The sequence below is a fragment of the Chlorocebus sabaeus genome, chromosome 12, assembly GCF_047675955.1.
Source record: "Chlorocebus sabaeus isolate Y175 chromosome 12, mChlSab1.0.hap1, whole genome shotgun sequence".
Classification (NCBI taxonomy): domain Eukaryota; kingdom Metazoa; phylum Chordata; class Mammalia; order Primates; family Cercopithecidae; genus Chlorocebus; species Chlorocebus sabaeus.
The window spans coordinates 2296388-2312617 of NC_132915.1; the positions used below are offsets into that span (position 1 = coordinate 2296388).

A 16230-nucleotide genomic window follows, 5' to 3' on the forward strand; every position below is an offset into this window, starting at 1 on the left:
TTAATCCAGTCTGTCACTGATGGACATTTGGGTTGATTCCAAGTCTTTGCTATTGTGAATAGTGCCGCAATAAACATACGTGTGCATGTGTCTTTATAGCAGCATGATTTATAATCCTTTGGGTATATACCCAGTAATGGGATGGCTGGGTCATATGGTATATCTAGTTCTAGATCCTTGAGGAATCGCCATACTGTTTTCCATAATGGTTGAACTAGTTTACAATCCCACCAACAGTGTAAAAGTGTTCCTATTTCTCCACATCCTCTCCAGCACCTGTTGTTTCCTGACTTTTTAATGATCGCCATTCTAACTGGTGTGAGATGGTATCTCATTGTGGTTTTGATTTGCATTTCTCTGATGGCCAGTGATGATGAGCATTTTTTCATGTGTCTGTTGGCTGTATGAATGTCTTCTTTTGAGAAATGTCTGTTCATATCCTTTGCCCACTTTTTGATGGGGTTGTTTGTTTTTTTCTTGTAAATTTGTTTGAGTTCTTTGTAGGTTCTGGATATTAGCCCTTTGTCAGATGAGTAGATTGCAAAAATTTTCTCCCATTCTGTAGGTTGCCTGTTCACGCTGATGGTAGTTTCTTTTGCTGTGCAGAAGCTCTTTAGTTTAATGAGATCCCATTTGTCAATTTTGGCTTTTGCTGCCATTGCTTTTGGTGTTTTACACATGAAGTCTTTGCCCATGCCTATGTCCTGAATGGTACTACCTAGGTTTTCCTCTAGGGTTTTTATGGTATTAGGTCTAACATTTAAGTCTCTAATCCATCTTGAATTAATTTTCGTATAAGGAGTAAGGAAAGGATCCAGTTTCAGCTTTCTACTTATGGCTAGCCAATGTTCCCAGCACCATTTATTAAATAGGGAATCCTTTCCCCATTTCTTGTTTCTCTCAGGTTTGTCAAAGATCAGATGGCTGTAGATGTGTGGTATTATTTCTGAGGACTCTGTTCTGTTCCATTGGTCTATATCTCTGTTTTGGTACCAGTACCATGCTGTTTTGGTTACTGTAGCCTTGTAGTATAGTTTGAAGTCAGGTAGCGTGATGCCTCCAGCTTTGTTCTTTTGACTTAGGATTGTCTTGGAGATGCGGGCTCTTTTTTGGTTCCATATGAACTTTAAAGCAGTTTTTTCCAATTCTATGAAGAAACTCATTGGTAGCTTGATGGGGATGGCATTTAATCTATAAATAACCTTGGGCAGTATGGCCATTTTCACGATATTGATTCTTCCTATCCATGAGCATGGTATGTTCTTCCATTTGTTTGTGTCCTCTTTTATTTCACTGAGCAGTGGTTTGTAGTTCTCCTTGAAGAGGTCCTTTACATCCCTTGTAAGTTGGATTCCTAGGTATTTTATTCTCTTTGAAGCAATTGTGAATGGAAGTTCATTCATGATTTGGCTCTCTGTTTGTCTGTTACTGGTGTATAAGAATGCTTGTGATTTTTGCACATTAATTGAAAATCAAATTTATTAACACTTTTTTTTACATTCATGTTTTTTTCCAATACAAGTTTTTCTAAGTTTTCAAAGAGAACTGGGAAAGTTGAATGCTTTCTTGTGTTTCTTCCATTGATAGGGTTCTTTACAGCATGAGTTCTTTTATGTGTTCTAATAAACTAGAGCATGTGATGACTTTACCACATTTCTTACATGAGAATAATGTTTTTGAAGATAGCCCAGTTGACTAACATTGTCCTGTGTTGGTTTTGTTGTGTTTCTCCTTCCCTAGGCTTGAGTTGGGAAACCAATTCTCCCACTTAATTAATAATGATGTTGATGTTCCTGGCAGTGTTTATACCAAATGCTACTTTGACCTTCGTGCCTTGGCACACGACAGTAGCCTATATTTGCCATTTTGTCTTCTTGACATAGTAAGAGCATGGGAGCTGGAGGTAAGGCTATGAAGGTACTAAGTGGGCTTTCAGTCAACACCAATGCCAACATCTGCGACTAGATCATATTAAGTGATTATAAAAATGAAAAGCTTCAAAATTAACATACTGAAGAGCTTATTAACCTTTCTGCATTCTATTTTCTATGTATTTATGGTTTATACAAGGATTCACATTATTTAAAAGTTATAGATATCTCTTCTGAAACCATAATTCAGATTATTTTAATCAAATTTAATTCATTCTTGTTTTCCTTTTGAACCGCTACCCTTTCAAATAGTCATACATAAGTGATTTCTTGCAGTTGTATTCCTGATATCTACATATATAATGAACTTAACATTCTTGACTATTTTTATCATTTAGTTTGCAAATTTATGTCATTTTCTACTGTATATACCACAGTGCAGTGAGTCCCATGAGTTTGTTAGACAAAGCATTAGTCCCTAAGCCAAAAGACCTGCACTTAGACTGTATAAAGTATGCGGGTCTCAAGCACTGGATGCAGTAAGTACATGGGATTCTACCAGAAATAACTTTTATGGGGCAAAGTAATATTCATGGTTTGTGACTTTTGGTAAGTACAAAGCAAAATTACTCACAACTGACATGGATGAACATTTAAAATAGGCATTTTTGGTAGTACCTGGGAAGCATTTTAAAATAATACATTTTCTACCACGATTAATGTGCAAGTGAAGTAACACCTTTTGATGCTTTAGTCATTAGACTTATTTGACATTCCAATGCAGTCCGGCACATACCTGCCTCATTAAAATTTGCTTTGAATATATAATAACTACTACAGATTGGGTAGAATTTGAATACATTCATAAACTAACTTTTGCAAAAGTGTACGTTCATTATGTTTAAGGAACAAGTGCACAGGTAACAGATGATACTGTTGTTAGAAGCCTGTCACAATACTGTGACATCTTTGGGAGCCCAATTTTTAAATAACTTAATAAAACAAGTTCCCCCTTTGCTCCAGCAATCTAATTAGAGCCCTTAAAGGAGACCACCTCAGTGAGCTGACAGAACTTGGCAGTGTAAACCTCAGCCAAAGTAGCTGTTAGTGAACTATCTAAAGGAATCTGCATGTGTGGCTTATCATCGATGGTGATTGTTATAGGTTGGAACCCCTTTTGAAATTGTACCTCTTTTCTATTCGATTGTCTTTCTTAGGTTGTTTCAAGGTTGGACGACAAAGACTTTTATGGTACTGCCAACAAAAGGAAAAGGTCTTTGAGTGCTGATGATTTAATGGATCTTCAGTGCCTTAAGGCCATCTGCTCCTGAAGGAAGAAGTGAGGGGTTATGTAACATCTGAACCCCTCATCAAAAAAGACAGGAAAATATCACCTTTCCTGCTGAAGAACTAGAAAAGTACATTCAAAAGAAGAAACACCTAAAATTCAAGTTAACTCAAGGAAAACTAGGATTGCACTTCATAGAAAAGCATGGGACCTTGTCAATGCAGCAACACACTCTTGCACTCTTCTGTCCCTCTTAATGTAAAGAGAGTTATAAAATGCTGGGAACAGGCCCCCCAAAATCTGGCCATAAACTGGCCCCAAAACTGGCCATAAACAAAATCCCTGCAGCACTGTGACATGTTCGTGATGGCCATGATGCCCACGCTGGAAGGTTGTGGGTTTACCGGAATGAGGGCAAGGAACACCTGGCCCGCCCAGGGCAGAAAACCGCTTAAAGACATTCTTAAACCACAAACAGTAGCATGAGCGATCTGTGCCTTAAGGACATGCTCCTGCTGCAGATAACTAGCCAGACCCATCCCTTTATTTCAGTCCATTCCTTCGTTTCCCATAAGGGATACTTTTAGTTAATCAAATATCTATAGAAACAATGCTAATGACTGGCTTGCTGTTAATAAATACGTGGGTAAATCTGTGTTCAGGGTTCTCAGCTCTGAAGGCTGTGAGACCCCTGATTTCCCACTTCACACCTCTATATTTCTGTGTGTGTGTCTTTAATTCCTCTAGCACCACTGGGTTAGGGTCTCCCCAACTGAGCTAGTCTCAGCAAGTGGTGCCCACTTGTAGGGGCTCGAATCCAGGTTGAAGGGTTGCCAGAGTGACTGTTGGAGAATGTGGAACTAGCGGAAGGACACCTGAGTACTCTTAAAGCAATCCCCATGGTGAGTAAGAAGGGGAGCTCAGAAGCATCAGGGTATCAATGGAACAAGTGTGGGGTCTCCTTCATTCCACCCTGGAACTTTTTCACACTGATGATGAGGAGGAAGGAGAGTATAATGAAGTAACAGAAGAGATTACAGAGCAGATTTATTTGCCAGCTAAAGCTAAAGCAGCAAAGGAGGGAGAGGTTCATCCCTACCCTTCTGCACCTGCTCCTTATTATTTTGAAGAAAATGACCCTCCAGATCTTTCTTTTCTGGAGGACACTGGGCGAAAAGTAGTTGCCCCAGTGAATGTTCGAGCAGTGCTTTGAGCGACCGCTCTTAGTTCTATTCAGGCAGGAATTCAGCAAGGTAGACGAGAAGGTGATTTAGAGGCTTGGCCGTTCCCTGTTAGAATACACCCCCCAGATCAACAGGGAAATATACCTACATTTGAGCCTTTTCCTTTTAAATTACTCAAAGAATTTAAACAAGCTATTCATACTAAAAAGGAATGTAGAAATAATCAGTGAGTCAGGTCGCCAGATAGGGGAAAAAAGAAAACTGCTGAGCCCAAAATATGTCCAAAATGTAAAAAAGGAAAACATCGGGATAATCAGTGTCACTCTAAGTTTGATAAAGATGGGAACCCAATTTGGGGAAACACCATGAGGGGCCCATCCTGGGTCCCGTTCTAAACAGGGGCATTTCCAGCTCAGGCCATTTTCTGTCCCCCACCACAGCGGGTAGTGCCGCAGTAGATTTATGCTGCACAAAAGCTGTGAGCCTTCTGCCTGGGGAACACCCGCAAAAGGTCCCAACAGGAGTATGTGGACCCTTGCCAGTGGGGACAATAGGTTTACTTTTAAGAAGGTCTAGTGTAAGTTTAAAAGCGGTACAAATACATACAGGAGTCATTGATTCAGATTACAAAGGGGAAATTCAAATTGTTGTATCTACTTCTGTTCCCTGGAAAGCAGAGTCAGGAGAGCACATAGCACAGCTCCTGATTGTGCCATTATGTGGGAATGGGAAAAGTGAAATTAAATGAACAGGAAGATTTGGAAGCACAAATAAACAAGGCAAAGCAGCTTATTGGGTAAATCAAATTACTGATAAACGTCCTACCTGTGAAATAACTATTCAGGGAAATAAATTTAAAGGTTTGGTAGATACAGGAGTGGACATTTCAATCATTTCTCTACAGCACTGGCCATTCGTGTGGCCAATTCAACCCACTCAATTTAACACAGTTGGAGTTGGTAAAGCTGCTGAAGTATATCAAAGTAGTTATATTTTGCATCACGGGCCCAGTGGACAACCTGGGACTATTCAACCAATTATAACTTCTGTACCTATAAATTTATGGGGGAAGAGGTTTATTACAACAATGAGGAGCACAAGTTCTAATTCCAGAAGAATTATATAGCCCTCAAAGTCAACATATGATGGATGAAATGGGGTATGTCCCTGGTATGGGACTAGAAAAAAATTTGCAAGATTTGAAAGAACCACTTCAAGTGGAAAGACAAAGTTCCTGCCAAAGATTAGGATATCATTTTTGATGGTGGCCATTATTAAGCCTTCAGAACCTATACCTTTAAAATGATTAGCAGATAAGCCAATTTGGATAGAACAATGTCTGCTAAGTAAAGAAAAATTGGAGGCTTTAGAAAAATTAGTTATTGAACAATTAGAAAATGGGCACATAGCTCCAACATTTTCCCCTTGGAATTCTCCTGTTTTCATAATTAAGAAAAAATCAGGTAAATGGAGAATGTTAACTGACTTAAGACCAATCAATTCAGTTATACAACCTATGGGAGCATTACAGCCAGGATTGCCTTCTCCTGCTATAATTCCAAAAAATTGGCCTTTAATAGTCATAGATTTAAAAGACTGTTTCTTTACTATCCCTTTAGGTGAGCAAGACTGTGAATGGTTTGCATTTGCAATTCCTGCAGTAAACAACCTACAGCCTGCTAAGCATCTTCATTGGAAAATGTTGGCACAAGTCATTTTAAACAGTCCAACAATTTGCCAGACGTATGTAGGGCAAGCAATTGAACCTACTAGTAAAAAATTTTCACAGTGTTACATTATTCATTATACGGATGATATACTTTGTGCTGCCCCCACTTGAGAAATATTACTCCAATGTTATGATCACTTGCAAAATTCAGTTTCTCATGCTGGTTTAATTATAGCTCCTGATAAAATTCAAACTACTACTCCCTGCTCCTACTTGGGGACCTTAGTAAATGACACTACCATTGTGCTGCAGAAAGTAACCGTATGTAGAGATCAATTGAAAACATTAAATGACTTTCAAAAATTACTAGGGGATATTAATTGGATACGACCTGCTCCAGGCATTCCTACCTATGCCATGAGTAATCTGTTTTCTATCCTTAGAGGAAATCCTAGTCGCACTAGCCCTCGGCAATTAACAAAGGAGGCGGAGGCAAAGTTAAAACTAATTGAGAAGCAAGTCCATAAAGCTCAAATAAATAGAATAGATCCAGAGAAGACTCTAGATTTGCTAATTTTTTCAACTCAGCATTCACCTACTGGTGTTATTGGCCAAGAACAGGCCTTAGTAGAGTGGCTTTTTCTTCCACATAGTAATTCGTGGACTCTAACTCCTCATTTAGATCAAATTGCTACTATGATAGGGATTGGGAGAACTTGGATTGTTAAATTATATGGATATGATCCTGGAAAAATTATTGTCCCTCTCATGAGGGCACAAATACAGCAAGCTTTTATAAATAGTCTTACTTGGCAAACCCATTTAGCTGACTTTGTGGGAATTCTTGATAATCATTTTTCTAAAATGAAACTGTTTCCGTTTTTGAAATTAACTAATTGGATTCTCCCTAAAATAACTAAATTTAAACAATTGAAGGTGCTGAGAATGTTTTTACAGATGGGTCTAGTAATGGTAAAGCTTCTTATTCTGGCTCGAAAAGTAAAGTTTTCCAGACGCCCTATACTTTGGCTCAAAAACAGAACTCGTAGCTGTAATTGAGGTATTGACTGCTTTTGATACGCCTACTAATGTGATTTCTGATTCTTCATATGTGGTTCATTCCACACAGTTAATTGAAAATGCTCAGTTACGATTTCATACAGATGAAAAACTGATGACTTTATTTACCCAATTGCAAACAGCAGTTAGAAGTAGAATGCACCCTTTTTACATCACTCACATTAGGGCTCATACACCTCTTCTGGGACCTTTGACTGAAGGGAATCAAATGGCTGATCGCCTGGTAGCTAATGCAATACCTAATGCTAGACACTTTCACAATTTAACCCATGTTAATGCCTCTGGTCTCAAACGCAGATACAGCATTACCTAGAGAGAAGCTAAAGCTATTATCCAGTAATGCCCAACTTGCCAAATAGTACATTCCTCATCTTTTTCAGGAGGAGTTAATCCTCAAAGATTGGAACCTACCTCTCTTTGGCAAATGGATGTAACACATATTCCCTCATTTGGGAGACTAGCTTATGTACATGTATGTGTGGACACCTTTTCTCACTTTGTCTGGGCTACATGCCAATCAGGAGAGTCTTCCGCCTGTGTTAAACATCACTAGCCAAGCTCTAGTTACATATTTATCTATGTGGAATATTAAAAACATTACTGGTATCCCATACAATTATCAAGGACAAGCCATAGTGGAAAGAATGAATCTCTCCCTAAAACAGCAGTTGCAAAAGCAGAAAGGGGGGAAATAAGAAATATGGAACCCTACAGATGCAACTGAATATAGCATTATTAACTTTAAATTTTTTGAGCCTGCCTAAAGACCAGATGTTATCAGCAGCTGAACAGCATCTACAGAAACCAGCTGCAAAGACAGAAGCAGAAAAATGGATTTGGTGGAGAGATCTGATAACAAAAAGTTGGGAAATAGGTAAAATAATAACTTGTGGTAGAGGTTATGCTTGTGTTTCTCCAGGCCAAAATCAACAGCAGATCTGGATACCACCTGAAACCTTATCATGAACCAGATGCTGAGGAAGAGATTCTGGGAGGATCCTGAGGACCCCCCGGTGGCAACCATGTTGAGACTGATGCTGAGGAGGACCCCAACTGTCACGAGCAACACCCATCAAACCCACCTGGGGACAGATCAAGAAGCTGTCACAGATGGCAGCAAAAGAAAACCTGAGGAAAGCGGGACAACCAGTCACAATGAGTAATTGAATGGTAGCTATGATAACGGTGATCACCACTGCCGTGAGTATTCCTTCAACAACGGCTGACACAGAGAGCAATTATACTTGTTGGGCATATTTATCAATCTTAGCTGGTAATAATGCCTACATGTAATCACTCTGTGACACAGTTACACATGCTCTCTGATCTCAGTATTTACCATAATAAATCTGCTCCTATAATTGAGGCATACCGCCCCCAAAAACCTATTTGTAAACAAAATTGAACCTGGCCAGAAAAAATGAACGTACTGGTTTAGGAAGATTGCATTGCAGAACAGGCAGAGGTGCTGCACAACAATTCCTATGGAATCATTATTAATTGGTCCCCTAAGGGGATGTTTAGCTTGAATTGAACCTCTCAGTCTGCATGGCACGGCCACACTATGTTCAGCTGCTCTGAACAAAATGGTGAGATGGTAGAAATGATAAGAGGTATGGCAAGAGTTCCTATTATCTGGAACCATGACGGTATAGTGCCACCTCAACCTCAAATGATATGGCCCTTTGTAGGAGCTAAACATAAGGATTTGTGGAAACTATTAATAGCTCTTAATAAGATCAAAATTTGGGAAATAATAAAAAAGCATCTAGAAGTACACTCTACAAACTTGTTTTGGATATAGCAAAATTAAAAGAACAAATATTTAAAGCATCCCAGGCACACCTGACCTTAATGCCAAGAACTAGAGTGCTTAAAGGAGCTGCAGACAAATTGGCAGCTAGTAACCCATTAAAATGGATAAAAACACTTGGAAGCTCTGTGATTCCAATGTTGATTGTGCTTTTAATCTGTGTTGTTTGTCTTTGTATAGTCTGCAGATGTGGATCCTGACTTCTGCGAGAGGTAGCTCACCATGACAAAGCTGCCTTTGCTTTTATCAATTTGCAAATCAAATAAGGGGGACACGTTGGGAACAAGTCCCCCAAAATCTGGCCATAAACTGGTCCCAAAACTGGCCATAAAAAAAATCTCTGCAGCACTGTGACATGTTCATGATGGCTATAACGCCCATGCTGGAAGGTTGTGGGTTTACCAGAATGAGGGCAAGGAATACCTGGCCCGCCCTGGGTGGAAAACTGCTTAAAGGCATTCTTAAGCCACAAACAACAGCATGAGCAATCTGTGCCTTAAGGACATGCTCCTGCTGCAGATAACTAGCCAAACCCATCCCTTTATTTCGGCCCATCCCTTCGTTTCCCATAAGGGATACTTTTAGTTAATTGAATATCTATAGAAACAATGCTAATGACTGGCTTGCTGTTAATAAATACGTGGGTAAATCTCTGTTTGGGGCTCTCAGCTTTGAAGGTTGTGAGACCCCTGATTTCCCACTTCACACCTCTATATTTCTGTGTGTGTGTCTTTAATTCCTCTAGTGCCGCTGCATTAGGGTCTCCCCAACTGAGCTGGTCTCAGCAATAAAAGCCACTCCAAAGTGAAGGCTCCTTCTAGCCCATGCACAGATATTTGCTTAGTATATAGGCTGACAGCAGTGAACTATGTAAGGGTTTTAAAACAATGGTTTAAATTTTTATATTTTAAAGATAACTTTTCTGTTTCTTTCATATTTTTCTTTCCCCCAATATTGCTTCATATGCATTTAGCATCGATGCATATTACCATTAAAACATAGGACTCTCAACAAGTCAGAAAGCCACTAGGAGTAGGTGCAGCATTACCAGGTACTGAAAGGGCTCTTCCTTCCTACTCTTACAATCGAAGCTACTAGTTACCGGCAATCATTTTAAGGAAAAGCTTCTGGATAACGTTTGCCATTCATATCCTCTGTAGGCACTTCTTATTAGCAGTTAGCATGTTTGGCGTCATAAAAAGAGAAAATACTGGTTATTGATTATCTACTTTTATTAGGGTCTATGGTGTATTTCTTGTGAAATATGATGGTTCTCATTTGCTGATAAATTTTATTTTTTAAATAAAGGTATTAAAAGATATTTTCATAGTGCCAAGCAATATGGTGATGCAGTGGTAATAAAAAATAAACTATGAGGTGTCCTGAAAGTTTCAGGACAGTTTTTAGCTTTAACATAGTGTGCTTGTGCCCTCCAGAGCACTGCAGCATACATATACATGCTATAAACCTTTACAAAATATCATTGGAAAGTTTAATTGTATTTCTTATTCTTTTTTTTAAATAGACGTTGTGTCAGTATGTTGCCCAATCTACAGTGCAATGATTATTCAGCGGCACAGTCATAGCATACCACAGCCTGGAAATCCTGGCCTCAAGCAATCCTCCCATGTCAGCCTACCAACTAGCTGGGACTATAGGTGTGTACCTTTGGCTTCATTTTGCAGAATTTGAATATTAAGCATTTAACTTTTTGTCTCATCAATATCTGCTATTTTTAAGAAGGATTGAAACAAAAAGTTAAAGTGTTAAATTTAAGGGTTAATATTCAGGAGCTAGGCATGCCTGTAGTCCCAGCTACTCATAAGGCTTAAGCGGCAGGATCACTTGAAGCCTAGCATAGGAGGCTGCAGTGCACTGTGATTGTGCCTGGAAATAGCCATTACACTCCAGCCTTGGCAACATACTGAGACCCTGTCACTTTAAAAAATGGTAAAACTAAATACATGTAAAAGAAACGGGGGGTCGGGGGTGGTGGCTCATGTGTGTAATCCCAGCACTTTGGGAGGCTGAGGCAGGCGGATCACGAGGTCAGGAGATTGTGACCATCATGGCTAACACGGTGAAGCCCCGTCTCTACTAAAAATACAAAAAAATTATCCGGGTGTGGTGGCAGGCACCTGTAATCCCAGCTACTCAGGAGGCTGAGGCAGGAGAATGGCGTGAACCCGGGAGGTGGAGCTTGCAGTGAGCCGAGATCGCGCCACTGCACTCCAGCCTGGGCAACAGAGCAAGACTCTGTTTCAAAAAAAAAAGAAAAAAGAAATATAACAAACCTTTCAATGATGTTTTGTAAATATTTGTAGCATTGACACTTCTACAAGTATCAAAGCTTAAAATTACACTAAGCCTTTTGGAATTGTTGTATTTTTATAAAGTGCCCTTTTCTCTTTTGAAGTAGTTCTTTGCAGGGCTTTTATCTGCATTGATCACCAAAAATTATTTTCCAGAGATGTGATAAAGAATAGGATCAATTTTAATGCACATGTAACAAATTCGAAGGAATTAGACCTTAATAGTAGTAGATGATCTAATACATTTTGTTATCCCGCATGTTAACCTGGTGGCAGGTATCATATTTTATGCTCATAAACCTTAGGAATCTTACCTCCTAAAAAAATTATCATTTATGGAGTGCAGAGCTTAGAGATTGAAGTATTGACTGCAGTTTTATTTTCAAAACATAAATGCTACAATTTAGGTGGTTTTTATTTCTCATGCTGACATTAAAAGAAAACCTAATAAACTATTTTAATTAAAATGTGACTAGTGGGCCTGGCACAGTGGCTCATGCCTGTAATCCTGGTACTTCGGGAGGCCAAGGTGGGTGGATCACGAGGTCAGGAGTTTGAGACTAGCCTGACCAACATGGCAAAACCTCGTCTCTACTAAAAATACAAAAATTAGCTGGGCGTGGTGGCACACACCTGTAATCCCAGCTACTCTGGAGGCTGAGGCAGGAGAACGGCTTGAACCTGGGAGGCGGAGGTTGCAGTGAGCTGAGATCACGCCAGTGCACTCCAGCCTGGGCGACACAGCAAGACTCTGTCTCAAAAAAAAAAAAAAAAAAAAAAAAAAAAAGGGACTAGTGTGTTTATAACTCTTCTGTTCACATAGTGTTACATCTCTGCCTACCTTAAATGATTCAAGTCAGTCTTGATGTGTCTTAAAGCATTTTTATAAGTTGCCTTGACCATTCACAAGTTGGTTTAATCCATGCCTCTATTTAAGACATAATATTTGTTTTCTCTGGCTTAAGCTCTTTTCAATTTTAAGATAATTTATTACACTTAAACTCACTCTCTGGCCACAGTACTTAGTGGCATAGTGCATTAGATGGCATCTTTGAATAGTTGGTTATTGTGTCTGAGAGGAAAAAGTACATTAGAATATAAAATTAGGTCAATACACCAAAGAGAAAGGATTCCCAGGAATAGTGCAGAATTAGAACAAGGGTGTTCGTGGTTTTCAAACAGTTACACAGAAAAAAGCATGGAAGTACAGAAAGTAGAATTAAAGTTGCTATACAGAGATTATGAAATTATGTGGCTTAGACCACATAATTTGACTTTAGCACACCGCTTTCAAGCTTACATTTTAGTTAAAAATATATCTAATCACTGTTAGTTTTTTTTTTTTTTTTTAAGAACTAAGAGTCTAGCCACTCAGCTTCAGTGATTCTCACTAAATCCTAATAATATTGGTATATTTTCATCTACTTTAATTCTTTAGTACCTAAGATAAAATCTTTAAATAACTCATCACCTCATCTTGATCAATTGCAGACTAGAATCAGTGATCTGACTTAAAAGAAAAAGTCTATCATGAATCCCTGTTTACAAGATGCTTTGCACCATATAATATGCAATAACTAAGTAGAGGTCCTGATATATATGAGTGGTCAAAGGTTTAAAAACCAGTTTGAGAGAGGGGCACTGGACATAAACCCATGACTTCAAGAGTAAGTCAGGGCTGGGTGTGGTGGCTTATGCCTGTAATCCCAGCAGTTTGGGAGGCTGAGGCAGGCAGATTACTTGAGAACAGCAGTTTAACACCAGCCTGGCCAAGGTGGCAAAAACCCATCTCTACTAAAAATACAAAAATTATCCAAGCATGTTGGCATCTGCCTGTGGTCCTGACTCCTTGGGAGGCTGATTCATGAAAATCGCTTGAGCCTGGGAAGCAGACGTTGCAGTGAGCAGTGATCATGCCTGCACTCCAGCCTGGGTGACAGAGCGAGACCTTGTCTCAAAAAAAATGAAAAAAGAAAAAAGAAAAAAAAAAGAGTCAGTAGAATAAGGACTACTAACATTGCTTTCCCCTTTGGCTTGAATTCTAGAAGGCAATATGATCATTTTGATAAATGGAAAATTGGGTCAATTTAGAATAAGAATATAAATGTGATGAAAGTGGGCAGGTTCTCCGAAACTAAGTTGCTAGTAGGGTGGTAACTATGGCAATTTTCTTAGAGTTTGATATCTGGGAGAGATTTGCTGTCTAACATAAGACTATGAAAAAGATTATCTGACTACCAAAGCTCAATTTACTTTCATTTTTAGGGTTATTTCCACTTTTGTAATACAGACACCAGTGAAATTTTCTCTGGTATTGTGTGAACTAAAACTTTTACCTCTTCATTACAAGGAAAAGACAATAGATCACTATCCATCAATCCAAAAGAACAAGCTACGAAAACATGGATGACCTGGACCTGTGACAGACTAAATGGCACTGTGTTTGACTCGTGGATCTGACACAAACTAAGTGGGTCTGGATAATTCACGGACACTCGCAGGTCCAATCTCTTAATAGTTTCAAATGAGTCACAAGTAGATGACCATAAATACCTTTCGTGAACCATCACTGTGGAATTCTGTGAGGTTAAGATATCAAGACTAGTGTGACTAGTGTCGCATGTGGTTATGGACAGGTGTGAGAGCAGTGCAGTGTCTCTCAAGAGTGGGAGTTGTTTGGAGATGGAGGAAACAGGATTTCCACCCTCTGCCTGCTTACCTCTTACCCATAGACCTCCCCACAAGCTCTCCATTGAAGTGGCCTCCTGTCTCCCCTTGGTCTTCTCAAAGCAGGTTCAGGCATTCCACTGTCACAGACTCTTGTAGTTTCCGGAGATAGTGACATCACCAGATCCGGCTCATTCTGGCACTGTTTCTGGCTGTGCTTCCTGCTGTCTGGGCTTTTCTGCCTCTGCTCCGAAGCTCTGGAGAGTAGTAAGGTCAGAGGGGTGTTCTCTTTCCAGGAAAGATTCCTGTTCCCAGTGGCCCCCTGCTTCCTAATTCGCAAGAGCTGCTTTGCTTTCCAATGAAATTATTTCTTGGGAGCTGGAACCAAGGGCCCGGGAAACGAATTTTAGGGACATAAACCTGGTCCTCTGGAATTCAATACATTGGACTGAAAACATAGACAGCTTGGTAGTGCATGAGTGGCTAGGAGCCTTTGTGTGACCCAAGGGATCTGACCAGACCCTACCAGAAAGCCTAAAATATATGACACAAAGTAAGGTTCTACCCACATTCGCTTCCCATTATATCCCTGTGTATTTTGGGTCATGTCTCTGCTCAGTGCCGTAAAGACTGCAGGACTGGTTTTAGGCAGGTGTGATATTCGACAGCACCTGAGACCGGAAATAAATCACACCTGTCCTTGAACCTAAATTTCCTCACTGCTAGCTTGTGACCTGGGCGCACTGCTCCACCAACCTCAACCTCGGCTGTTATTTTTAATGCAGACGGTTATACCGGCCTCAGAGGGCTTGTGAGGTTTAGGTGAGTCATCCAATGAAAAGAACAAAGTGTCTTCTAAATACAACAGCAGCTGTCACTCACTCAGGGTTTAGTAACTGCACTTGGCTGTTTGCTTTACAGGTACGACTTAACTAAGTTTCAAAACAACGCCATGAAGCAGGCATTAACACCGTCATTTTCAGGCGAGAAACCTCTTACCCGGTCCCTGCCCTCGCCCCCGCTTACAGGTGACACAGGTGGAATTTGCCCAGCTCTTTCGGTCTCCACAACTCGGGGTCTTGCCACAGACCCGGCGCCCACGAGTTCTGGCACTTCGGTCAACGTTTAAAAACGGGCTCTCCTCTGCCGCCGCGGGCATGGGCTTTTCTCAAGGTTCGCACTGAGCACCTGTTCCTAAAGGGGGTGCAGCCGCACCTGCGTCCCCGGGACCTCTAGCATGGAGGGGGTCGCGCCTGGGGTCCACCCTGGCTTCCCGTTCCCACCCTCTGAATCACAAGCCCAATTCTCACTAGAAGTTGACAGGCTGTGGAGAGACCTGGTCTCCCTGCGTTCCACTTCACGTGCGCACCTTCCCGGCCTGCGACACCCAAAGGCCCCGGGGCCACCTCCCTGCCCGAGCCCGGCGGGAAGCAACGAGCTAAGCTTGCGCATGCGCAGATGTCATCCAGAGGACCCGTTCCTGGTGTGGCGCGCGAGCGATCAGGATTGAAGACTACGTTTCCCAGAAACCTCCACGCCACGACTTACTTTGCAGCGTTTTCTCTATTGGATGACTGGAAGATGTCCCTGACAGCCTCGCCTGCCCAGGTTCAGCCAGAGACCCTAGAGGTTATCGGTGAAGTTTGAACTTTGCTGGCAAATACAGTGCGTGGTCCTCCATCAAATCCCGAATGGAAAAACAGCTGCCAAACACGTTGGAAACAATTTGGGAAATTTGGATGTGTACTGGCAATTATAAATATTAAAGAACATTGCCGTTATGCTGAACTGTTAAGTGGAATTATATTGGAAAATACTAGTTTTTATAAAGACATGCACAGGGAAGCATTTAACATTGACAGGATAGTTAATTCACTTTACAATTTTTCAGCAAAAACTAACAAAGCGAATATGGCCAAAGGTTAACTTTTCTTACATCAAGGACGTGCATGGCTATAGATAGATGCTCATTTTACCGTTTCCTACGTTTCTGGGTGCTTACACATTTTTCAATACAAAGGAAGAAAGAAAGAAAAACAAGGATCCTCCCTCCATCAATTTGCCTTTTCAACTCAAAGCAGCCCCTAGACGTTAAGGTACACACTAATTTGTCTTGGGAAGAAGGCTGTGAAATGTGATTGCACACGGAGCACAGCATTACTACAGAAGAATAGTACCTGTGACCCTGACCAACAGGGCTTCAGGAAAGGGGAACAAAAGGGGAAAAAAAAAAAAAACCTTCAAAAATACATAATAAATGAAAATACACACAACGCAAAACGAGAAAAAATGGCTATGGCCGGGCGCGGTGTCTCACGCCTGTAATCCCAGCACTTTGGGAGGCCA

At 40.6% G+C, this 16230-nt stretch overlaps 1 protein-coding gene across 9 annotated transcripts in view; it reads right to left on the bottom strand.

The window, feature by feature from the left end:
* ZNF782 (zinc finger protein 782) overlaps nucleotides 1–15681 on the bottom strand; it is a 77449-nt gene extending 61768 nt beyond the window's left edge. For 7 of the 9 annotated variants that reach the window (XM_037998683.2, XM_073021409.1, XM_073021408.1 and 4 more), the window contains exons 1-2: nucleotides 15195–15327; nucleotides 13937–14141 (exon numbers count right to left, since the gene is read on the bottom strand). The gene's annotated coding sequence lies outside the window, so the exon portion shown is untranslated. Of the gene's footprint in view, nucleotides 1–13936; nucleotides 14142–15194; nucleotides 15328–15432 lie in introns of those variants that run through there. The other 2 variants (XM_073021411.1, XM_073021410.1) reach the window with 2 other exon arrangements.
* Nucleotides 15682–16230: the final 549 nt, after the last annotated feature.